This window comes from Chroicocephalus ridibundus, chromosome 11, assembly GCF_963924245.1.
Source record: "Chroicocephalus ridibundus chromosome 11, bChrRid1.1, whole genome shotgun sequence".
Taxonomy (NCBI): domain Eukaryota; kingdom Metazoa; phylum Chordata; class Aves; order Charadriiformes; family Laridae; genus Chroicocephalus; species Chroicocephalus ridibundus.
The window spans coordinates 14,487,370-14,513,472 of record NC_086294.1 but is presented as its reverse complement, the minus strand read 5'-3'; positions in this window follow the sequence as shown (position 1 = coordinate 14,513,472).

Sequence of the window (26,103 nt, the reverse complement as noted above, 5' to 3'; positions counted from 1 at the left end):
TGGCTGTGTGGAAGTGATTTATCAGCTGTAGGCTGGTGCTGGGCTCCATCCTCTCTCTTTGATGTGTCCGAGTGCCTGATTCAGACCTATTGCTGTGAAAGCCCCTACTCGTAGGCACGCCACAGAGTGTCCTCATTTACCCATGCACTTGCAAGCGGGTATGTGTACACACACGTGTGTACCCTCACTGTTTACAAAAAGAAAGAACAAGACTTTCAAGAGATACCCTGCTGACCAGGACAAGATATCATCTTTTTTTCTGCTTTTCATTTGACAATGCCACAATGGAGCCTGTTCTTATTTTTCTCTTCCATTTCTTTTCTCCCATAGCCTAACACTGAAGCTCAATTTAGGATTTTCTTTGCTGTATATTTTGTGTTCTTTCTCTCATTTTGAAGAAGTTGATGATCTCCTGTACCACTGTTTTTGTCTTTTGAACACTGAAATAGGCATGATAAAGATTCAGTATGACTTCCTGTTTCTCTTTTTTGTTGGTATTGAGCAAGCAGATGGAATCAAAACAGCATCTCTAATGTCACGATTCAATGAAATATGTAAAGGAAACTGCCAGAGGCTGCTCTAAGCACAGCCCTATGGAAAGCTCTCCAGATCTGTTTCCAGAGACTACAGGATTGGATAAAACGGTGACAGTGAATTTGTACACAGAAATTATCTCTCCTTCCTGCTTCTCTTATTCTGCATTCTTTCAGAGCCATGGAGATGGAAAGGATCTTGAACTACTGGTTGGCTACCAGGCTGCTGGGATGTACGTCAGCCTAAAGCCAATGGGAAGTCTTGGACGTGATCTTGATTTGTTCGGGAGGCAAAAGGTCTCAAGAGAAAGTAAATGAAACATGAACCTCATTCTCCTGGCAGGGATCCACCAGCCCTGCTCTGTGGCTGCCCCCGTGCTCTGTAATCCCATCTCCAGCTCTGTGGCAATCTGCCTCTCTGTTGCTCCCTTACAATTTGTTTTCTCCTTAGGTGACCGATGTCTCTCAAGTTCCTTCATAATGCAGTCTAATCCTTTCATTTTTAAAGACTTGTCTCTTTATTAAGTTGCTAATTGGCTTTAATAATTCAGACCTTTGTTCTGTCTCTGTTCCTGATGTCTGACAGGTTGTTTCATCGCCTCTTCTCCGCTTTCATCCTCTTCTGGGGTCTTCATCTCTCTGCCCTACCTCCTCCACTTTTCCTCATAGCCTGAAAAACTTGACCCTGCTTTTAATATCTCTGCTGGCATTTCACTTAATGATCCTATTACACATTCCTGAAGCCCTTTTCACTCAAGATTCTCAGGGCTCTATCATTATCAATTAATTTCCAAACACCTCCGTTTTTATCATGCAGATTTTACACAGGGGTAAACTGGGGCATGCAAAAGTCAGACAGCGCTCAGCATCACAGACCGAAGTAGCACAGCTTAAAAAGTGGCGTCATCTTCAGTGCTGCCAAGCATCTCTGGCTCCTCTAGGCTTCATTTGTGGCTCTAAGTGGTAAAAATCAAACCGGGATAGATTTAATATCCATGTACTCATCCATTTCCTGTGTGTTGGTGTGAATGAAGCACCTCTGTTGGTCTGTGCATTTACAAAACGCAGAGCTGAATTTAGCATACTATTAAACCGAGTACTTCCAAGGTGAGCTAAAGAGTGCAGGAAAATATTTAAGCTCCTGAGATAAATATCAGTGTCCCAGGCGTCCAGTGACATAAACATTTAAACATAAGGAAAGCCACTCTTATCGTATCATTTTGGTCTCTTCTGCTTTATCTTGTTCAAAGTAACTTGAACACATTTATCATGACTGAGCTGAAATTTGCCACTTCAGTACCAAACCCTTTAATGGCTTTTTCACGTGACCAGCACCGCAGGGGTCCTGTTTTGATGTTCAACAAGAAGGACACATAAACGTAAATGCCTTGCTCCTGACTCTTACTTATTCTTTTAAATTGAATTCATGAGTTTTCATGTCAATACAAATTAGATAAATAGCTGGAAGAACTTGTTAGCCTCTTTCTGGTGTTTCAGGGGGGTTTTTTAGTTTACTAGACTTGATTATGCATTTGTTGACAAAGGGAAGGGAAAGAAAAAAAATCCATCACAATTATACACATTTTGCTGCAAGGCTTGAAAGGGCAATTTGGAAATCAGATGATAAAGTAGTTAAGCAGATATATTAAAAAATGGCAAGGAAACAAAATTCCTGCTTTTAAACTGTCAGGCAAGTGCTTATGCACTTGCTCCCTGTGTGTCATCCAATTAAACAGCAGAAGAATCTTCATCTCCTAAGACGTCCAGCTAATATCTGGAGATGACCATGAGGGATTTTCCTCCAGTCTGTCCTAGACCAGACGTGATGGAATATGGTGGGTTGGTAATTGCAAGAGGATCGAGCAGAAGTTACAGCTGTTCCCTCTTGCCCTCCCTGCTTGAAGGCAATGCCAAAGCTTGTGGTGGTGAATTGTAGCAGGTCAAGGACGCTAAGAAGACCCACGTGGAGGTGAGCAGGGAAGAGACCCACAGTTCGTGATTCTGGATGCTATGGAGAAGCAAGAAGCAGACCCAGTTTTTCCTTCTCAGTTAGAAGCAGAAAACTGTGGCCAGCCAGCTTTATTCTCACACTTTCAGATAACTACTTATTTGCAAATAGTCAGCACTTGCCTATTAAAAAATAATATGCGGCAAATCTTGTCCCAGTGTGGCACTCGGATAATGAGCTCATTCACCAGAGGTTTCATGTTGTGGTCAGGCAAAACGCTCCTCAATTAGGACTTTTCTGCAGGAGGAGAAAGAAGTTCATGAAAATTAATTTGTCTCTCTGATCGTTACCCCTCCTGACCATTTATAGCGCATGACACTCTCCTACCGAGGGCAGATTTTTCTCTAGCTTTTCTGTGGAACTTGTCCCCTTGTTTCAAAGCTTGTTTTCAAGGTCTAATGAGGAGGGTGGCAGTGTCTGAGCCAAACCCTACGCTTGGAATCACTCAATGGAAAAGACATGTGCCCATTCATGCATATTTGATGCATCACTTCTGAAAATAAAAGGACTTTTTTATCTAAGAACAACGCGTTTTCCAGTTTAAGTCAGAAGTACATCAGATGACACTGCTATTCTGAGCTGTCTTCACACACCTTTGACTGCAGGGTACATTTCCTAAGCAATATGAATGAAAATGGAGGGCAAAAGTTGAGTCTCAGCTTGTTGCGTTTGTTTTTTTGCAGCGATACCTTAGGATGTTGGGGGGTAGCCTGAAGGGAGCGATGGTTGTGGCGAGTCCTATAAGATCAAATTGAAGGACACAGCAGAGCCTTGGAAAACAAATATAAAAGGACTTGCTTTCTCATTTTTCGGGAATGGAGCGGTGGCCTCCCCTTCGAGATCAGGTTTTCTTCCCCAAAGGCTGCTCCAAGCCTTTGTCTCTCAGAGCTGAGGGAAATGGCAGGGGGCATCTCAGCCGCGTTCCCAGGCAGCGCCAGGCAGGCGCCTTCATGTCGGCAGGTTGTAGTGCTGCCCCACCACAGCTCGCTGCTGAGCTACAGGATACGCAATAATTAAAAGAATTTATCTCCTCTTCCCAGGATCCTGCCTACCACGGCAGAAAAGCATTCCTAATAAAATGATCTAAACGAAATGGGAAGGAAAGGGAAAGCTTTATGTGCTCGGTGTTACTCCACAGAGGCAGAGATTGCCATTTTTCTGGGTGAAAGTGGGCTTTGCTCATCTGAACATCAGAAGCTCAGGCTGAAACTCTGGATTAAAATGAATTTATAAAGCAACCTGAATTAGGGGCCAGATCCAGCATTTCCACTGTGTAGGACACTCTGTGTGTTTTTTTTCTCTCTCTGCATGTATGTGCACCCTTGCATTTTTCCTGTAATTGTTGGGAGAGGCTCGCTCTCCCACTATTTTCCCTCAATTCATAGAGATCTTGTAATCTATCTCAGACCAGATAAAGGCACTCTTTCATGCTTGCCATCCCCATAATGATGGCTTCTGTTATGCAGGAGCTACTTTCTATCCGCTGCCTTATTCTGCCCTTTGTGGAAGAATTGATATTGTTCATTTGTCTGTTGCACACTGCTATTAGGAAATGCGATGGAAGCGCTTCCTTTCCGAGACACGGCTCCTGCTTTCTTAATAAGAGAGCAATAGATGCGAGGTCTGCCATGCATTTAGAGCAAGGGAAGAGAGAGCAGGAGCAGCATCATTTTCCTCCATGCCCTATCTGTTAGTGTATCTACTACTCCTGAATTCCCTTCACCTGCACAAAGGCGAAGGGCTGAGCTGTGCCTTTGTGTGCACAAACAATGATTGCAGATATTTCCCGGTAACTAGCTTTTTTCCCCCTCCTCCTTCTTTTTTTTTAGCCATTTGTCGTATTTTGCCTGAAATCTTAGTTAAACCTCTTTTCTTCGTTATTCCACTGCGGTTTTGTATAGACCAAAGGGAAAAAAAATAACTTATTTTCTAGGGGCTGGCCAGAGCGGTGGAGTTGGGAGAGTACGATCCTGGAATGACTGGTGAGCAGTTTAGAAGGTTGCTAGAGAGGGCTGTAAATTATGTCATGTGTGGTTCATCAATTATATAGATAAAACTGTGAAGGAGAGTGGTTTGTCAGGAAAGATAAGAAAAGAGGGACTGAACCTAGATATATATTCTGCGCTGATGATCTGGTCGTTTTTAGAAGTGAGAGGAGTAGCTTGCAGAAGCCACTTAATAAATTTAATGACTATTGGAAGGGACAGGATAAAAAAGAGCAAGGGTAAAACGTTAAGTATGCTTGCAATTGCAAAATCAGTGGCACTTTTCTTTAAGTTTGTAAATGACTGTAGGTGTGGTCTGGAAATAAGGCACAGGTTGAAGGTGGACGGCAGGTTCCCCTCCTCTGACCGAAAGGGGAAGGGGTCCTGTTTTGGGGCCAGATTCGGTCAGGGGCTGGGGCATCACCCGAGGGGCTCCCAGGCTCATCACAACGTGTTTTCTCAGGTGATCAGACTGAAAATGTGACAAGGTTAAGCACTTCCCCCTCCAGGGTTATGTGTGCTTCCAGACATAAAACAGCGCAAGAAAAATGCGGGCATTTTTATCATTTCTTCTCTGTTCCAAATGGAAGCAGGAAGGAAGAAGGAAAGAAGGATTTGCACATCAAAAAAAAAAAAAAAAAAACCACAGAAAACTTCTTGGGTATTGAAATAAGCCTGGACTGGATTTACTGGCATTTCTCCTCTTTCCTTACCCAGGTGTTCATTCTACCCTGTGCCCCTTGGCACTGGGGAGGTGTGGGGCAGAGCCCCCGCTCCTCAAAGGCAACAGCAAAGAAAGTGAAAAACAAATCCCCCCTCCTGGGTGTCATCCCACTGGCATTTTTCTCGAGTAGAAGACAAAATGCCTTCCTGTATGTCAATGACAGAAAGTCCTCTGAGCTGTATTAGAGAAGGGCCCTGCTCAGGGGACAGTGACAGGGGTAGTTTTTCTTCACTGAATTGCTCTATGGCTTTTGGTGAGGGGAAGGTCCTTCAGGAAAAGAATAAAGGGGACCTCACCCGAAAAAAAGAGGGGATTGTGAAGAGGAGAAGGGGAAGGCTAAAATGTGCAGTTGTCTTTTTGGTTTTAATAGGCTACATAACCGGTCTTTTAATGGCCTCATCTCTGTGAGTAATAAATTGTAATACTCTCTGCCCATGGATGGGATTGATGGGGTGTTTCATCAGGGCCCTTAGCATTAAAATAAAACAACTTCCTTCCAAAACCAGCCTTAATAACAGGTGTTATCAAAGCACACTTGTTTGTGGCTTTAATTGCCAAAAGATGGCAATATTCGAATATATAAAATTTTCCAAAGGGTGGAAAAGTAGAGGTCGTCGCTCTACTGCAACCACTGCTACCTCTGCTCTGTCCCGGCTGGGTCACTGCCTTGTGGGGCCAGATTTCAGTGCGTTGTGCCACCTCCAGAGCACCTGGGGTGACATTACGGCAGAGACGCCGGGGTCCTCACTGAGGCCACCCAACGCGCAAAGCCCCGCCAGCTCGCAAGGCTCACGGAAGAATTCCACGGGCAGTTTTTCATTAACAGCAAATGTGTGTGAGAAAATTCACCTCTGCCAGAAATCCGCATGACTCTGCTGAAATTATATCAAGTTACATCCTCAGTCAATTTGGGCTATTATTTGATTTTATAAGTTGTATCAAGATAGTATTTTTTTTTTAAATTAAACCAGATCATTTCCCTTTTCTCTACCTTATCGCTGACAGAAGGGTCTCACACTGCAAAGTTTACCTTTCATTTGTTCCTGTGTAATAACCCATTAGGTCTGCTGAGAAATACCATGTTTCTTATGCAATGTCAACACCTACTTCCATTTACTCTTTCTCTTCAGAAAACACAGCATGAATCCCAGATGCTGCAGCATGCTGGTGTCCTTGACCCATTGGATTGCTAAGAGAAAGTAATTAAAGGAAACAAATTGATGAGGATTTAAGGCTGGCAAGGCACACAGCCTTTTGTTTTCTTTTTCCTTGTTGCAGGGGTGAAGTTCGCTGGGCAAAGTGAGGTTGAAGGGTTTCCAGCTGGGTCAGAGACTCTGTATTGGTACTTATCGGAGGCCAGAGGTCTGAATAATTTCAGGAATGCTTAATTTTATTTTTCAAATTTACTTTTTACAGTTTGCATCAAACAAACCTCTGACATTTTCTCTGTTACTAAAGAATTTTAACTGCTGGGTGAGGAGATGGGCAAGGTTAAATGGGAAGATCTCACCTAACATTTTTGTCTAGGGTGTTCACTAACAGAATCTACCAGCAATTTGCTTTCATCTCTAAGTCACATCTTCAGATAAAAACCTAGTGTATTTTTTGTGGAATGTTTCAAAGTCATGAGATGCATTTCAGATACTTGAATAATTCAAGTACTGACGTACACCAGTGCTCATATTTCCCTGATATAGTAACACAGACGTTATGCTGTTAGTTTTAAATGATTTATTCCCATGTGTTAATAAAACAATGATTCCGCAAGACTCTTCCTGTCTCCTTCAGTTAAATGTTGAGTACTCTACCAAGTTTTCACAGTACCATCTGCAAATAACTGCAGTGCAAACACATGCTTTGGGGGTTTCTTTAAAAAGATACTCTTGCTTGAAGGGTTTCTTAAACAGTAGAACTGGTGATTGGCGCCATATAACTTCCGAAAGCTGCAAAACACATCATTTCAGCTAGAATTAATGTTTCTGGAAGGTATTTTGGGATCTATCTTTTTTTTCTTCTTTTTTTTTTTGACAACTAAATAGAGCAGAAGCTTGACATCAACCAACTCTTTTGAAATTTGCAATTCCTGTGTACGTATTGACTGTATGCTATCTGGGGAGTCTTATTGGACCCAGAAAATACATTAAATCCCCCAAAGCCCTTCCCATCACAAGGGTTACTCAAAACATCTAGAAAAGTTCTAATGAGGTTTCCTTTTTTTTACATGCTTAATCAGATTTATGCTTTTCAGATTTCTTTCTACCAACTGGGTCCTTTTGACTGCCGTTGCTCTGGTTTGGTGGGCTCTCAGCTGAATGGGCAGCTCGTGGGTGGAGGGGCTTGGGGCAGCTGCTGCTGGGGAGGTCATCAGGGATACCAGCAGTGGGAAGACATGAGCCTCCTTGATAAAAGGCTGGGTGCAATGGCAGGAGGGCACAAGTGATCTCAGGGGCTCACGCTGGGGCTGAACTCCTCTGTAGAAGTTTTTAAGACGAAAAAAAAGAAAGCTAGCAGTGACTTTGTCTTAGGCTGGAGCAGTCTGTTAGAGAACTACAGTATGCCGTGCTGGGGTGCTTGGGAAGTGGAGGAAGGGGAGCAATTTCTGGAGGCGCAGGAGTTAAGGTGAGTCCTGGGGATTTTTATAGAGCGAGAGGCTGCACGAATTGCATGAGCCCTGAGAGCTGCCAAACACCAGGTAACAGTGAACGGAAAAATACAGGTGTGCAGTCAGAGATGCAGAGAGCCGAGGGCTGGGGTTGCAGCTGGAAAGCAGCCCGCAAGCAGCCCGCTTCGTTTGTGGGTGATGGGTGGAATAGATAGCGTTGTGATAATTCACCTCTGCCTTGCCATGGTGGTGACGGCAGTGGTGTGCTGAGGCCTCTTTCGTGGCTGTATCTTGCATGTCCTTGACCAGTGAAGGATTTTACCAGGCACATGCAGCTCATGGCAAAGCCCCGGTAGCGCTGAGCAGGGAGTCAGCTCCGCCCCGCTCCTGCTGCATGCCTGAGCTGAGTTTTCTAGTCTTGTTCTGTAAGCGTGTGCTGTTTGGTTGGGGTGAGCTAGAGGCTTTGGAGATGGCTCGTGGACAGTTAACTGGATGCAGAACGGCTCCCTCTTGCATGTTTGAGACCTCTTACTGCAACCATCTAACTTTGCAGAAACATAGCACTTCTGACCCTGACCACTGCCAAAAGGGTCTTGGACCTGGCTGAGAACTGAGATAGTAAGTGATTTGCCAGAAAAGGTGATGGAAGAAGGATGGAGATTCTCGGTCGTAAATACTTTGGATAGGGAATAAATATTGCAGACCTGTCTATTATAAAAATGCTTTATTGCCATTAATAAGACTCTCACTACACTTGGGGAGGAGCTATTATGGCTGAACGACAGGTGTTCGAAGTGACATAATACTGATCACAGGGGTTTTCTTAAGTTTTGGAGCATAAAGTAAAGCAGTTGGTATATAGGCGCTTGAATAAGTGACGATTGTGTACCTTGCTTAGGTTAACTTTTGAGGTCGGTGTTTAAGGAGGGTGGCCTGTGCAACTTGCTCCAAAGTCAATCCGTAAGTTAGTGAGGTAATTCAGTGCAGATCCCAGGAGTCTTCTCCATTTGTCTCGAACAATGTCATCTCCACCCTGTTCGGGACTTGTTCTAAATTAAGTGTTAGAAATTTTATATTTATAATGTATAATTCATGTTTTTAATATGATTTAAAAGCTGAAATGTTATTTCTGCTGAAGTGTGGGGTTGAAAAGTCCCTTGAGCACTTAAGCAGTTAACTTTGAACAAAATGTACGTCGAGAAGAAGTACAGAATTGCGTCAATTTAATTCCCAGGTCACTGGATTTCTCCTGGTTCAACCAAAGTAGCACACAGTGTGTTTTTAGAATTTTCTCCAGTTCATTTGTTCATTAGTTTATTTTGGATTTGAGCCCACAAAAATCCCTGTAGAATGTGAACTTGGATTGCACAGCTCTTTATATTGAATTTCTGTTCTTTTTAGGGCAGGTAAAATGAAGCTGTTAATCACATATCTTAAGACACATCAGTAAATATAATATTTAATACGCACGTCTTCCTATGCAATTACATTGAATATTATGTGTACTTAAAGACCCTCATAAAATCAGCGGAGGAGGCAGTTGCTTTATGCCAGTAGGACATAGTAAGGCAAAAATACTTTGGCTTGAAAGCCCAACCGGAGTACAGACATAACACAATGTGCTTATTTCACTGGAGGACGAGTGGCCATTACTCCAAATTGCGGAGTTTGTTCTGTGTTCCCTAGAGCTATTGTATTAAGTGGGCGAGTAGGTATTTTCCATTTCATAAAGAGTCGCTTATTTTCCACCATCTTCGGCCAGGACCGCTGGCCTGGGGGAGAGGGCTTCAGAGCTGGAAGAGGCAGCTTTTGGGTTACCCCCTTGAGTGCTCCTGGTGTTGGCTGGAGGGTGCAGGACTTGCCCTTCAGCTGCTCAATACTCTCTAAACGGTTGCTTCAGGCACAGCATACTTAAAGAAGTGCTCTTCTATAAAGCACCATTGCGCATGCAGACACACATTTACTTATCTCCTCTTTCCTTCCATCTGGCTCTGTATTTCTAAGTTATCATCTGAGTGGACCACGGATAGTGAGGGATGTCCATTTTAGAGATATGTATAGATGGACACTGGAAAGCCAGATGGGATTTTCATCTTCACCTTGCGCTTGATACTTCTTTCCTTTTTCTCTCTTCCCCTTATACAGCAACAGAAATCTTAGAGAAAGAAAAGGCACCCACTCATCCTGACCCCCTGTAACCTGCCTACATATCTGTGGGAAATATAAGCAAGTGAGGAACTGAGAACTTGCACGGACTATGGCTATTTCCAGTGGGTGGCGATGCATTTTGGCCGGCCCTAATAAGGGTCTGGAGCCCAGCGCGTGGGATGTCGCTGCTACTTTTCCTGTCAATGGAAAACATGCAGAGCTCTAACTTAAGCTAAGTTATCTTTATTTTCCTAACAAATAATGAAAACTAACTGCAGGTTTTCGAAAGAAAAGCAGGTTGGGTTAAATGTTAAAGGAGAGAACCTCTAAATTCAATTCTGTTGCATCATTTTGGAAAAGTCTGAAATCAAGACTTTAGGCATTTTCCCAGCAAGGAAAGCTTATGAAGGCTGTGCTTCTTTCTCTAATTTTTTACTTTCCTACTTAAACCCCTAACACTGAAATGTTAAGTAATGGAATTATTAAATCTGCATGTTGGGACCCTGTCTATGAGTTTTGTGGCATTTCGGCAGTAACTCAGTAAATTGACCTGGGGGTTCGCAAATGTTGCTTGATGGAACAAGTGATCAAAGGACCTGACACTCGGATCTTCATGAATTTTACAGGATGTTCTTGTGGCCAAGGACAAACCTGATAAAAATAGGAAGGACGGTTGTAATAGAGGTCTCAAAGACGACCAGAGAACCACAGCTCTCATAAGTATTAAAATTCCTTCTCTCTGCCTTCTATACAGGGGTTTGGATGTGTGTTTAGGTTAAAGCTTTTCATATGTTAATATCAAAAGAAACTATTTTTCAAATTTTGAAGATACTCGGGAGTACCCAGGGAACGCTGAAACCCATGGGATAGCTTCAGCATGGATTAAATCCTACAGACCCAAAAGTAGTGACTGGAGCCTATGGAAGGAAGATTTAATAAAAGAGGTCTTCGAGCAGGATTTGTAGATTAAATTTTTAGCTCAGCCCCACACCTCGTGTTTGGTCAGTCTGTTCCCTTTTTTGCTAAATAGGATGGATGTTTCCATTTGTCTGGGGTGGTATTCAGGGAACAAAATCCAACAGCTGTGAGTGTCTCAGATGCTGGTGGTACAAACTGTCCAGATATTTGTGCAGAGGGTTCAGGTGAGTAAAATAGAGAAGTGGTCGCCTTCTGCTGTTTGGTTTCCTCTCCTTTAGTTTCACCATATGGAAAGAAAAAGTGTATTTGAACAACATCCTAGACATAAAACAATTATATTGCTTGTTTTTCTGCTTCTCCTCTAACTTTTTTTTTTATTATTATTTTCACTTTGCTTGTGGTTTACTGTGTGTGCGTGTTCAAACTCTAGTAAGCGTTTGTGCAAGACAATGTACGTGAGAGGCTGGAGAAAAGATACGGGAATTACTGAGTGCTGAAGCATTTTAAGAAATGTTTATATTTCCTACATTTTAAGAACTTAGGAAGGTTTTCTGCTGCTATCGTGGTGACGTTCCTCTGTGTTGGAAGGAAAATTTCACAGATGCATCTAGGTTCATATTGAGCGATTATCTTAATTTTTATACATTGAAGTATATCCAAGCTGCTGAATTTAAAAGACTTCCGAAGAACTGACATGCTTATTTCAGAGTACATTTTTTAACCATCTTGGTTGTTGGGAATAGCTCCAAACCAAGTAAATATTTATTGAAGTCTCTGAATCACAAAGATAAATAACCCAGAATTGAATATTTTAAGTCAGTCTTATGATTTTTGATGCAGTCTTGTGATTTCAGAAAGGGAGTGGGGGGAGCTGATGCAGAATATTTTCACTCCTGGTGCTGTCACTGTCAGTATTGGCAGATAGAGACGACGTTTTTTCCTGGGCAGTAATATTTGTCACAGATGGGGGTTCGGACCCAGGCTCTCTGCCTGCGTTGGGATGAGCCGCTTGCAGGCTGCAGTTCAGAAAGCCCCTTTTTCCAGTGCAGAGACAGGTTTGTGTGGAATGGGCTCTGGTACATCCACAGGTTGGGAGCTGGAGGTAAGAAATTCTTCATTTAATACCCTACAGGCTGCTGATGTACTGGGCACTCGCTGAGATTAGGACAACCACATCCATGTGCATCCCCATAGTACAGAAATAAACTGGACTATACGATACCTGTTAGTCTTTTGGGCAAAGTACATCTTATTTGGCAGGTGTGTGTAAAGGCTTTAATTTTGTTGAAGGCATAAAGACTACTTTCTCTGGCTGGGTCGGCTGATGCTCTACACCTAGCTGAACCGCACTCAATTGGTGGCATTGAGGGAAGGAGGCAGCTGTATTCCCCTTTCTACTGGGGAGAAAACTGACATCAAGAAAGGCAATCCCACTTCCCTGAGTGGCTCCAAATTGTTTAGTATTTGAGTTTTTTCCATAAGGCTCTTATTTTTCAGTGACACTTTTAGTCCTTAAGTAACTCTTCTTGCACGTTCAACTCTGTTACCTTCTTTTCCATATGCTAATGAAATTTGGGCTGTTTGTTACAGTTCCCTAATCAAACTTTAAAACATCTGTGTATTTAATGAGTAGTACTGGCAGTCTTAACTATTCAGTATGGCTGGATGATAAAAACATTTAATTTTCTCTGTAAGATATATACAAGTCAAAGCTTCGCCTAAGAATGGTGCAATTAAATCCAAGTGGTCTATAGTTTTCCCAGACAACAAAAACCTTGTTTTAGTTGTTGAATGCACGTCTTCAAAAGAGAAAGTTGAGGCAACCAAAAACTAATCACAGCCAAGGAATTGGCTTTAAAATTCTTGATGCACCTTGAGTATGAAGCCTTCGCTATTGCAGGTGATGAGAAGATGTAGGTTTAATGCAAGTGCGTGTCTGGTTCTTGTGACCATCTTCCTGTTTCTTTTATGAAAGAAAAATATTTCTTTTATTTCAGACTTGATCCCTCTATTGCCTAATTTTACCTGCTTCTATGGTAATGTTTTAACATCAGCATGGAGCAGCCCGTTGTGTTTCTTATGTGAGCAGTTATGTTTTCCGTGTAAACTAATCAGCCTAGTTGAAATACCTGCTTTGGTTAGTTATTTTGCATTTCCTGTACAAGGACATAATTGTGTATTTTAATTATTATTATTTTTCCTGCTTAATGTACTTTGTATGCTTCCACTTCTAGCAAGTACCATTTTACGACCTTCTGCATAATTTTTGAACTTGAGATGCTCCACGTTGCCCAGAGCTGGCGTCCCAGCTGTGGGTGGCTGGGGTTGGGTGCCTGACTGGGGCTGCCGTCCCCTTCTGCCCAGGAGAGCCAGAACTGTAAAAGATGAGATGACCTAATAGCATAATTCCTGAGAAACCTGAGGAGGACAGAAGGGAGAAAAGATGAAGATAGAAGTGAGGGGCAGTTCAGGAAAGGGGAAAGGAAGTGAGCAGGACAATTTTTGCTTGGATTTTCTATCTCCTGAAACATACTGCAGGCTTCACAAGTTCATAAAACAGCATTTTAAAATATAATCTCTTCAGGCAAGAGAAGTAGATGAAGGGGGTTTCTCTGTGACTGTAAATTGGACTGGTGGCAGGAGTGATGGCGAGAACAGGCGGGTCCTCAGGATACCAGATCGGGTAGGAGCTGAATTTCCTTTTGGAGCCCAACTTCAAGCACCAAGGGAGATATTCGAAGGTACAGATTGCAGCTATGCTCCTACCTGAGATTAGTGCCTTTGAAAACGTCCTTCCTAAATTTCAGTGCAATCTCCCTGCTCTTGGTACCATGAGACACTTTATCGTCTCCTTTTATGCTTACCCCTAGGTAAACACGGGGGAGAAACACCTTTCATTTCTGGAGTTTACTGTGAAATGAGGTCACAGGATACTCACCAGGATCTCCTACCAATAGAGTTGAAATAATTTCATTATCAGGCTATCGTTGTCAACTGAGGGGGGACATGCATGGATTGAGCAGGTCGCATGTGGCATCCAGGTCCCCTCCATCCTGTAGCATCCTTGACCCACCAGCACCTGGGATGCTGAATGGCTCTGGGAAACTTATGGTTCATGACACTTATTGGGGAGGACAAATCCTAACTGGCAAAAGTTAGGGTAGATGAATGTATTCCATCTATATCTGAGTTTGTTTATTATTTATTCCACCTAAACAGGAGTTTATTCCATCTAAATCATTAAATATGCATTTAAAAAACTATTGAAACGAAATTGCTATATTTAGCGTTTTTTTTCCTTTTCTCTCCAAGATGAAACACTAGAGAAACTTCAATGAATTTATTCAACAGTTTTATGTTATGAAAACAAACCAAAGAGGTTTCAGCCCCCAAATAGGCAAAGTTCCAAGCAAAAGAAGATAAAACAGAACCAAAGTAATTATTAATAGCCAGCAAATAAGTAGGTTTGCCTGTCAGATAGTGAATATGGATGATAATATTTGACACGAATTTTTCTGTATCCACTAATTGCATTGCTTCTATCATATGGTTGCACTTGATGATCTTAAGGGTCTTTTCCAACCTAAATTATTCTATGGTTCTATATAAAACTGTGAAAACCCCAGAATATAAAAGAAAAGGAGGATTAATTTATCAAGAAGTTAAAACTTGGAGACTTCTAGATTGGGAAAAAAAAAAATAAAAATGCAGCAAACAAAAAAAACCCCAAAAAACAACACCCAAAACAAACCTCTTCTGGAGTGTCTTGTTTCCCTAGAGAAATCTGAATTTCCCCACACCGATGACCATTGTCCTCCTCAGAAAAAATGAGTGATAAGACTGATATTACGGTCACTTGAAAGGCAGGTTTTTGCCTTGGAGCGCTCACTAGCAGCATGATTTTTTTGGCTTTGATTTGGTGATTTCCTTGTACTAACCCAATACTAAAAAAAGAGCAATTAGCAAATGTTGCAGTTAGAGTTCAAAATGATGGAGGATACCTGGCCAGCACAGCCCCAAACCGGCACTTCATTTTCAGGAATGGTGCTCTTCCCACTGCAATTGGTAGAGCTCAGCACTGCTGCCAACAGCAGTTCATTCCAGATGTGAAGGACTGTCCTAACTATAAAAGATGGAAGATTGCTACACAGCATCAATGGGTTTAAAGCAAGGAAGTTTTATTTGCAAGAAAATCTGTCCTGATGACTAGCATCAAGTAACATATGGTCTTGGAGTCGTCAACAAGAGGCATCCGAGCTCCCCTTCTGGGAATATTCTGAGAAGCTACTAATTGTGGATGAGGAGAAGTGGTAGCTCTTTTGATTAAAATGATTAAAGTAATCTTCTGATAGCGAAATTGCCCATTTGATACGAGTCCTTCAGACTTTGTCCCACTCTTGCGTTTACTGTAAGAGCAACTATTTATTTCACTGACAGGGGATTTGATGCTTTATGGATGGCAGCACTTGAACCAAGACCTCCTGGATTGCAGCAACTGCTGTAATCACTGGCCACCAGTGTGGGCATTTCCCCCTTTTCTTCCTCTATTCCTCCGTCTCCTGCTTCTCTTGAAGTATTTTGTTTTCATTATAATGCAAATGAGAAACCATTTCCAAGACCTTGAAATAATTTTATGAAATGAATCTTTGTTTTCCAGCCGGTCTTCATCAAAGCCTCAAGTCAGGCTGTGTTTCTGTAGTTCTCTTTTGGGCCAACTTTAGTTGTCTCTAAGGCGACCCGCTGCCGTTGCAAAGAGCCCTCAAAGCGCTGGGGGTTTCAAATGCCTTTTACACTTGCTGGAAGACCAGAGCGTTTGAAAGGCTTTAGCAATTTTATCGGATCCTTCTGCTGTTGAATTATGTGCCCTTGATTTTCAAACATTTACTATAGACCCTCACTAAAAATATGAGATGCTTGTTGGATTTTCTCCGGAGACTTCACTTACTAGGAATACTTGAAGTTTTGTGAGAATAGCTCTGTATTTTCACTTCTGTCTTCCCTTAAGCTTACTCTTATCTGCAGTTTTACCATTATTCAAGTTTGTGTCAGCTGCTGACACTGCATTTTTCCCAAGTTTAAGACAGAAAGCAGCCTCGGTCTACCCAGTCCCACCATTTTGATACACAATTAAGCAGAGCTAAAACTGGAAGTTATTTCCGAGATGTGTGTTAGAAAACATGGCAGAAGGAGGCTGCTGAGCCCCCTGGTTGCCTCCAGCCGTGGAGTGACAGTTTCAACAGTGAACCTAATCCATGTTTAATCCAATCTTCCCAAGCTAAATATTTCTTTTGATGTTTAAAGAAAAAAATATGTCATTTTCTCTAATTCTTTTTGTCAGGGGAATATATCATCTGGAGATGAAGCCTTTTGCATGCCAGAAGGCCCCCATCACCTATTATTGTAGCATTTCACATCTTTCTTCATTTTCACACCTTTTCTCACCCGCTTCTTTGTGTCAATGCCCAAGTGGAAGAAGTTGCTTCAATAGGTCTGTGGTAAAATGGCATCAGCGTGGCACATACAGAACTCTATAAATTATTATATTTCTAAATACTGGTGTTTGCCTACATCTTAAGGACACTAAGTGTTTATAATGTTGTGAGTGGCAATTAATTTCCCTGCCTAAGGAAGGTAGTTCACCTCTGGAGAATCACTTGTACCTCCCCTGAACGCTTTTGGAAACTTGCATCTGGGTGCTACCTATAGCCAGAAGTAATGATGGTACGTACTGATCGTTGCCAATTGCCATGTTTGCCTTTTGGAAAGACTATTAAACTATCTTTGTTTTACTGTTCCCTTTGCTTCCATTCCTTTTGGTCTGTTTGGGGTTTTTTTGTGTGTGTTTTTTGGTTTGGTTTAGGTGTGGTGTGGGTTTTTTTTGTGTGTGTGTCGTGTGTCATCCCCCCCCCGGCCCCGTACTTTTCTGTCTTGCCTTTTCTTTCTTGTCTCTGGGTGGAAAGAGAAGAAAGTGAAATACTTCCTCAGAGTTTTCCAGCACATTGCAGTTGCTGAACTGTTCTCAGCTTGGGCATTTAGCAGGATTTCTAGCTGTCTCGTTCGGATCAAATTCATAGCAGAAATAGCTATGCATATAGTATGGAAATACTGATAGTCAATCCACGGCAAACGGTAGCGCGGATGGTGTTATGTGCTGTATAGGCCAGCAGTTGGGTGATATTCATGGCACTCCCAGGTAAGCCACAAAAAAGGGTGCTGTGGAAATGATGTTGGGTTGCTCACCAGTGGCTTCTGGCTTCTCTTGTCAGTTTTTTTTCTTCTTTTCTTCTTCTCCCCTCCCTGCTGCTGTGGTTTTACAAATTATACCGAGGGAGCAGCAGTGCTGCTTTCTGGTCGTGAGAGGTTAGGTTTTCTCCTAAAAGCTGAAGGGGGGAAAAAAAACCTCCTTAGCAGTTGCTAGTTCTATAATAGGTCCAGAATTAAAAATAAACAGGAACTAGAATAATATACTGTTTTATTTGCAGTCAAGTCTCTTGTTTCTTAAAGAAAAAATAAATCCATAGTGTGATGCTTAGGAGTTTGGTAGGATTTGTTCATGCATGATTTGCTCTCCACCCATAAGTCGCTACATTTGTATTGAACTTCTCCTTCTGCAATTGCACAAGTGAAAATGAACCCCATATTTACCACAACCAGCTGAACCATCCTTGTGTTTGTGGTACTAATATGTTTTGACCTCAGCCTGCAGCCTGGGTTTTCCTATTTAGAGGCATGTCAGTACAATGACATTTAGATTTGACTTGCTTTGGTCACCATTTGCTCTTTATTGATAAAACCTGCCGTACGGTGGATAGGTTAGTCTCCTAAGCTACATATGGTATTATTACTAGTGATAAGAGAGCATCCGTTGGTGCTATTACTGATATACATCTTTAGCCCATTAAAATGCAAATTTTAAGGTGTGCAGCAGATAGAAATCTGCACTGGAAAGGCTGGCTAATTATGACTCCAACTATTTTTCAGATAAGCGAGCAGTAAGTCATTACAAAATTCGTAATGTGAATCCTTTTATTTCCCTTGTCCCCTGACTATTGAGCTGCAGATAATCTCATAAGGCATTCTCTTGTTTCCAGAATTAGTGCCCAAGAGTTTATTCATTACTCTAAACTTGAAAGCAAATAGAGCTACAAAAACCAACCTGTAGTGCCTACATGAATATGTGCAGCCCAAAGACGTATAACTTATGTCAACAAGACCAAAGATCAAGGCTTTTCTTATCATGTAGCTATTAGATGCCTCTCTTGTTTGCAGAAATGATTTTTGGGTAGTCCTGTTTCTGGTATCTTCTGTTTCAAGGCTCAGCAAGAACCGGGAGACTTATGCCATTAAATATGACTCCCGGACAGACCTGATTTCCTTCCCAGCAGAGAGCTGCCCTCTGAGGACAAACCCTCTCAGATGGTGCCTAAAACCCTTCCGTAGACCAACACCCTGTGGTCTCCCCCACTGCAAAACTCCTCAGGAAATTCCTGCCCTGCGTGATCAACTCTGCTGAGCTATTACACCCGCGTCTGCAAACGTGTCGGCAAAAGAATTCGGTTTTATAATAATTCAGTAAGAAATTGCCAGGATCATTTATGCAATGGCATTTATGTATGGTTGAGCCTGAAAGTCAATTTTTGTACGTGTGAATACTCAGCGGGCAAAGCATACTGTAGATTTCATTCCATCTGAATTTACTTTCCTACTGAAGTGTCTCTTGATCTGGCTGCTCCGGTATTTTTATAGTCACTCCTGTTTGAACACGGATGGCCCCATTGTGTTGCAGTCTACAGCATGAATGCAATTGCTGTGATTAAATAATGACACAGGAAAAATCCCATCTTCTACTTTGCAACTTATGATCTTTCGATTTAATATGACATTTATGATGATCATTTTTCTCCTTTTCCCAGGCTTCAACTTTTTGGCCAAGAGATTAACTGTGTATGTGTTAAGCCAGGAATAAGCCCTAGGCAACATGGCAGAGTCCCTTTGTAATAAAGCAGGTCTCAATATTTGCTCCAAACCAAAGAGGAAACTTTTCTTTGAGTTAAAGTTTAGTTAACTTTCCCCATGTCGATTTTTCTTTGACTCTATTTGAAGAGTCCACCTCCAGCTGGCTTTTGAGACACAACCAAGATCTTTGAAAGATCAGCAGCCTACATTAAAGGAAGAACAGAGAGCGGTTCCAATACAGCGGGTTAAATAGGAAAGTCTATGTCAGGAGCTTTAATTACAAAAATGACACTGTGTGGCTACCCCGATGTACTTTGTGTTACTCGTATGCAGAGCCAGAGAAAGGCTTACCAGATAAATCTCTCCCTGCTTGTACCCTGCTCAGAGGTTATAAATGGCACTTCTTGTTCCAGGTCCCACTGAATTTTGGCACAGAAGGAGGTGGTCCTGAACCCCTCTTTCCAGTGGGGATTGGGTACCACCAATCACCAGTGTGGGCTTGGGGTCCTCTCCCACAGAAATACTGTCTCTGCCGCTGGGATCCGGTGGGAGCTGGAAGGCAGCAGGAGAGTGCTCCTTGGCCACAAAAGGTTTGAACTCGTCTCATAAAGGCAAATTCAGTGCCACGGTCCTGGACAAGGGCTCTTTAGCTCATTTGAGGGAAGGAGGGCTGCAGGGAGAAAGGAGGGTTTCTGCATTAAAAAAAAAATATGTTCTGGTTTTGAGGCATTTTCTAAATGTAATTGGACAAGCGCAGCTCCCTCAGTGGCTGCTGCTGGAGACTTTACAAGCAGGGAACTAAACACTTGAATGCAAGATCCCCTATATGCGCATAGCTGCTGGCTTGCCTCCGGGGCCGTGTGTCCCGGCCTTCCAGGGTGCCTTACGTAACGTGGATTTTTATTTTTAAGTTCGCTATCAAATAGCGGAATAGAAGTCTGGATGGTAAGGGGAAATAAATGCCTTCACACGCTAAACAAAATAGAGGTGGGGGGGAAGAAATCCAGACCTCAACTCCATTTACACATGGATGAGCTGTTGTGTGTCTCTTCCCCAGTTTGCACGTGGGCATCGCTTAGAGCCTCTGCCTGTGAGAGTGCATGGGCTGGTACCAGTTCAGGATCTCTCCCTCCACTGGTTTTGGGAGCATTTGACTTTCAGATTTGAAGAGCCTGGCTTGAATCCTGCTTTCCAAGGCAAGTCTTTGGCACAGATTCATCCTGGGGTGCGGGTGGCATTTCTCTTTGCGTTAAGCTATAGTGGAAGGGAGACAGGATAATGCAGCCAAAATTGGCTTTTTCTGCCCCTGGCTATTTCAGATCAATGAGAAGATCTATGGAAACCCTCAGCCTGGAGAAAATAAAGAAAAACAAAGGGAAAAAAGAAAACTCTTCTCCTGAGTGATCGTTTAAACCTCTCTGACAGCCCTGGAAATGGAATTTCACTTTCTCCCCTGCAAGTCCAGCCCAGATTGTTTACTTTTATCTGTGGACTTGTCTTCACTAGTTTTTCACCTTGTGTTAATTGATTGATTGCCATGAGGTAGGTAGTTAACAGGATTGCAAACCTGCCTGGGTGCTCCCCAAACATTTGTTGCAGTGCTGTTACCCTGAGCCAAGCCCTAGTCTTGACACTGGGAATGCATTTGAATAGAAAAAAACCTGCAGCGTCTCTCTACATGTTGGTCTGTGTCAGTATAATATCCACAAATTTTTTAGATATCACAAATATTAAGGCCAAATTTGTGGCAGGGGGAGTAAAGGTCACCTTTCCTATGAGATAAAGTCTTTATAAATTTAGTCGCTCAGGTAAACCTTGGCAGGACGCAAGTATCATATTAAACTACTGATTCCCATAGTGGAGGCTGTTTGAAAGTGTACAGTAACTGTGTACAGCACAGGCAACAGACTGCAGAGGAGCATCTTTAATTTAAAACTATAAGTTTAACTATGTCTTAGCAGAAAGCAATTACCCAGGCTGAAATTTGACCCAGCCATCAGGATTAATACGCTATCGTTCTTGAAGAAAATGCCTTTGGATATTTAGATTTCATAAACAGATAGAGGACCGGTTTTATATCTCAGCAGAAAGAGACAAATAGTAAACAGCAGTAGCTCTAGCAGTTGGCTTATTGCAGAAAACTATTAAGGTGTCATCCTTTGTGTGGCGAGTGCCACAATTCCCATCACCTCTCTGGCAGTTTAGAGCTCGACTGCAGATGTGGTTAACACCTCTGCCCACACAGCTATGATGTTCGCATGCATAATATAAGGCATCTTGCCCATAGACCATTTTTTTTTCTCTTACCTAATTTGTTGTGCCTGCATAATAGTATATATTTTTATTCAATCTTTTACATATAAATGAGTTTTATTGAATAAATGTTGCCATTGTCCATTCTCCACACCATATTTTAGCTCTGTAACTCTAGCGAGTTTATGATTCCTCTTCGATTCTATTGCGGTAACAAGTTTGTTTATTGCTTTTTAAATCTCCTGCTCTGACACTGTGTAAAATTAAGGACGTGGTTAAATTCTTTATAGCTTCAAAGTGTTTTTTAAAATTTCACATTTCCATAACCTTGGATGATCAGTGTCACAAATCAAACCCGAGACGTGGTGGCTAGCTGGATCCGAGCGCGTGGCAACCTGCTGCAATCTGCTGGCCACGTCACTGCAGAGCTTTTAAGGTTCCCTGTGCAAAGGCAACGCTCCGCTGGGCTTCCGTGAGAAGGGCTGAGATACTGTATAAGCATTTTCGTCTAGTCTTATTGTTTTTCCTTTTGTTTTACAAGCCTGTGTAAATCCAAGTTGGGAATCAGTGGAGGTGTGTGGCTGGCTACACTTGAAGATTTCTTGAGTTAGCCAACTTTTTTTTTTTTCCTCTTGGATGACAGAGGATGTTTATGTATATATGAAACATTAAGACCAATGTGGTGTAGATTTGAACAGGCTTGTCAGCTACTATTATTGACAGAAACTAATTACACAGCCAGTCTCAGGGCTAATACATGCACAAATAGTGTAACTATAACGAGATGTCTGCAAACATTCAAAATAAAATGAAAAACCACCAGTCCTAATCCTCCTCTTCCTTAAGTCAACAGGAGCTTTGCCTTTCAGTGCGGCGGGTTGAGCCTGTTGTGGTATTCCATCAGCCAAAGTGGAAAAGCAACGGGGGTTACTCTGTTCTCTGGCTGGTGGAGCTCGGGATGGGACTGGTGTAAACTGGGGCAGAATGGGGCTGGGCAGAGTCCCCGTGTGCTGTTGGGGTCAGTCCAGCGTCAGGCTGGGGGCAAGGTCAGTTCTTTTTTGGAGGTTTAGCTTCAGGTGTCCTTCACTGGAGGCTAATGGTCTTCGTAGACCACTTCTAGGATCTTTGTATCATCAAGTTTTAATATAAAGTTAATTAAAATGTGATTTATCACGGATTTTCTAATGCAGAAAGGGGTTTTTTAAAAACTTGCCACAGTGACTAAAATTATACTTGTGTGCGCAAGCACATGCGTGTATTTGTGTTCTGTGTGTAATTCACACTTAACATGAAGCCTTGTAATAGCGGAAATGTAAATTAATAAAAGAAAACCAGAGAGGCGGGCAAATGGAAGACTTTCAAACAGGCTTTTCAATAATGTAACAAACACACGTTTTTCCTTTTCATTTTTGGTCTACTAAACGGGGGATGTTTCCACCCCTTTGAGTGCAACACTTGAAATTGGGGCTACTTTTCAGCTCATGAAAAGATCTTTGTGGCTATTTGGCTCTATTTCGTTTGTGCGCTCTCCTCTTCCAAGTGTAGAAATGCTCTTCCCTGTTAAAGGTGGTTATTGAACTCCTCTGGCGCAGTATAGCCTTTGCTACAAAGCATTACATTACGGGGTCAAGAGAGAGGACATCAGATAAAAAATGAATTGCAGCCCCTACGTTCCTGGGTAATTCAGTGCATTAAGGAAATAGAGGAATTTCCATGGGAGTGAAATGGCAACTAAATACCTGTTGAAGCTAATGGCAGGACTCCCACAGCCTCAAACGGTGCGAGAGTCTGGCCATAATTCAGTTGCCGCTAAATTACCGCTGCTGTTTCGGAGAAGGTTAGTGAGGTTAGTTTATTACAAGCCCGGTAATAGGGAGGAATGCAGGGGAAGAGGACAAGTTTCAGGGTGAGATGAAATAGCAGAAGGAGTCGGTCCCTTGGCTGGGGAGTGAATGAGCAACATGGGGGCTGGGACCCGATTCGCGATCTGCTGGAGAGGGAAAAATGCATTAACTCCAGCGATAAAGTGGAGCTGAGTTTCTTCCTTGACCCCTGCAAGAGCACAGGGGAGCCAGGAGCCATGCTGCAACATCCCAGCAAGGCAGGTTTGCATCCGCTCCCGGGGTTGAATGCTAATTTTCCCAAAGCGATCGTGGGTTTTGGACGCTGAGCTTGGTTTGGTTTTTTTATGGGCCTTAGCGCCAAAAATTAGGGCACTACATTATACAGTTATAGGCTGGATTCAGGTCTTAAAAATGAAACAAAGTGCATTTAAAGCCTTTTTTTTTTTTTTTTTTTAAACTGGGAAATATAGATGCCAGTCCACCCTTCCTTTATATCACTTTCCTTGCTGCGCTATCTGCATTCCTTCCAGTAGAGCTTTAAGTGTCTTGGCTAACATATGACACGTGTTTCATTCCTTCCTATCGTGCAGTATTTAAAAAAAAAAAATCTGCAGTAAATTCTTTGCATAATGTATGCGATGCTTCCCTTGGAGTAAAATCGTGCTATGCTTCAGGGAGCAGCCTCTGCCTGCCGCTCAGCGATACGGCCCTGCGCGCAAACCCCGTGCGGTGTTTCATGTCTAGGAACGTGGTGATGTTTTATGTGGTCCACACTCAGCCTATGATCTCGGCTGCTCCCCAGCTGCCTCTTTTGGTGTCTTTCCTCGAGATAAAGGTGTGACTGAAGCCCTCAAGGATGGACTCCAGAGAGCTGTGAGGTTGCTCAGCTTGGCTGGGAGTGATCGCGGGGAGCTCAGCCCCGGCTGGAAATCTCCCCCAGGAAATCTGCTGGGAATATAATTAGGTGGTGGGTCCAGGGTGAGTCGTACGCTGCTACAGTCAGCCTAATTCAACTAATTAGGTTATCTTACGCGAGTGCAACCACAGCTTTGTCCGTGATGCAGGGATGCAACGAGAGTGCAGCCGCACGTAGCGTGGGCAGGGAGCTGCAGTCCGGAGCTGCAGCAGCATCCCAGGGACTTCTGCACTCGGCTGTGTTATAGGAGAATGACATTGAAATTAGTCACACAGCTGCTAGGAGGATACTTATTTGCAGTGTGGATGTAACCATATTTTGGAGCTGGCGAATGATGTTAAGTCAAATACTCCAGGGGTCAGGTCTAATTAAGATGTTGGTATCGGATTCTAAACTAATTATGCAGGGAAAGTGAGCTCCACATCGTTATGTGCAAGTTGTTGCACACAAAGGTAACGCAGGCTGATTCATGTAGTGGAAGGAGACGTGATCCATAACGCGGGCGTTGTGCTGAACTCAGACCAACCACCCAGCTTGAACCGAGCCGCAAGGGGCAAAGGGGCCGAGGCAGTCCCAGACACTTAGAGCTGCGAAAGCTAATTGAAAAGTGACTTATTTTTTGAGGTATCAATGTTCTCCTGAAGGATACTCCCCAAGGGAAGAATGAGGCCAAATTTGTCACCTGCCTTGTTCACTGTAAATAACTCCCTCCACCGTAGCTGTGTGGCGAGGGCACCCTCGGGGCACGGCCGGCTTCTGCATCGCGCCGCTCCCAGCGCCGAAACCACGGCAGAGTGTTGAAATGCTTTGAAACGTACCTTCTAACAGCCCTCCCTCCGGTTCACTGCAGCTATTTACGTTTTGGTGATGCTGCTCCTGTTGGACAAACGCACAAAGTATTCAACATTAAGCCACAATGAAAACTTTCTGAGAAGCAGCATTTAATAGCTGTTCTTGCTCCCATGGAGGCCAGTGGCCAGTTCCAGTGAGTTGATGAGTAGGTCTCAACTGTCATTGCTTAAGCCAAAGGACAGAAAGCCAGGACAGAAACAATGAGTGTCCTCGAGGACATAAGGCTGCTGCAGGAATGATGGGAATAATCTGTTTGCCCTCATATTAAGAGGTAACGGCTTTATACTGAAGGAGAATCAGTCTAGACATCAGGGAACAGCTTGTCTAATGTTAAAGATGGGAAAAGGCGGGAATGGTCTCTCCATTCTCCATGCAATACATCTCCCTCTCCATGAATACATCTTAAAATGCTCCAAAACTAGGATAGACAAACATGTGGAACTAGAGGCCATTGACAGCCGTGGAAACAGCCTTGCTACTGCAACTCCTCCTGCTCTGTGGCTTTACCTTCCCACTCTTAAAAGCCCTATGTCCTTAAATAAACTTCTCATAGGTCGTCATCATCATAAGTAAATAACAATGACTTAAGAAGGGCAGTTCCATATGGGTCTTGCCTGCGGGCCGTGGTACAGAATGATAACTTCTGAAACTGCCATTCTACAAGGGACTCTTCAAAACCCTAATGACACTTCATTTGAGCCAACAAATTTCTCCTCAAATCAGTCAAATTTTGGAGTTACTGAATAACTTACTTAAACTCTCTGTGCTTCAGAGATTCCTGGTAGACAAGACAGCTATGTACAAATGGAGAGCAGGACACTGTGTCCTGGTTTCGTAGAGGCAGCCCATGTCACTTAGTGCGCTGTCCCTGTTGGTTTCCATCAGGGCATTAAAATGACCCAATTTTCTCCTGCTTTGCTATTATCCTCCCTCGCTTATAGGTATCGGTGATATTTAAAGTCATCCTTCTTTGCAGAATGTCAAGTGCTAAGACATCAGGACAGACAGTGGAAATTGCTAATAGAGAAAATCATCTAAAAAAAAAAAAAAAAAAAAAAAAAGGTTTTCTGCACTAAGTGATACAGATTTCTGTAGGTAGCCTGCTTTGCTCACCACCGCGCCGAGATGCTGCTTTCCAGGCAGAAACATGAACAGGCAAATGGTCCGGGGAGGTGGGAGCTGAAATAAAGATGTGGGTAACAACAGAGGTTGTCATCATCGCATCTTTGGACCTCATCCAAGACAGGGAAAAAATACGCCCTGGTACCAGCACTGCATAATAAATACAAAGTAATCAGAACCTATTATAATCTAGTTCTGCTTGAAATTCAAGTGGTTTGGACCAGAGTTCGTTTTATATATGC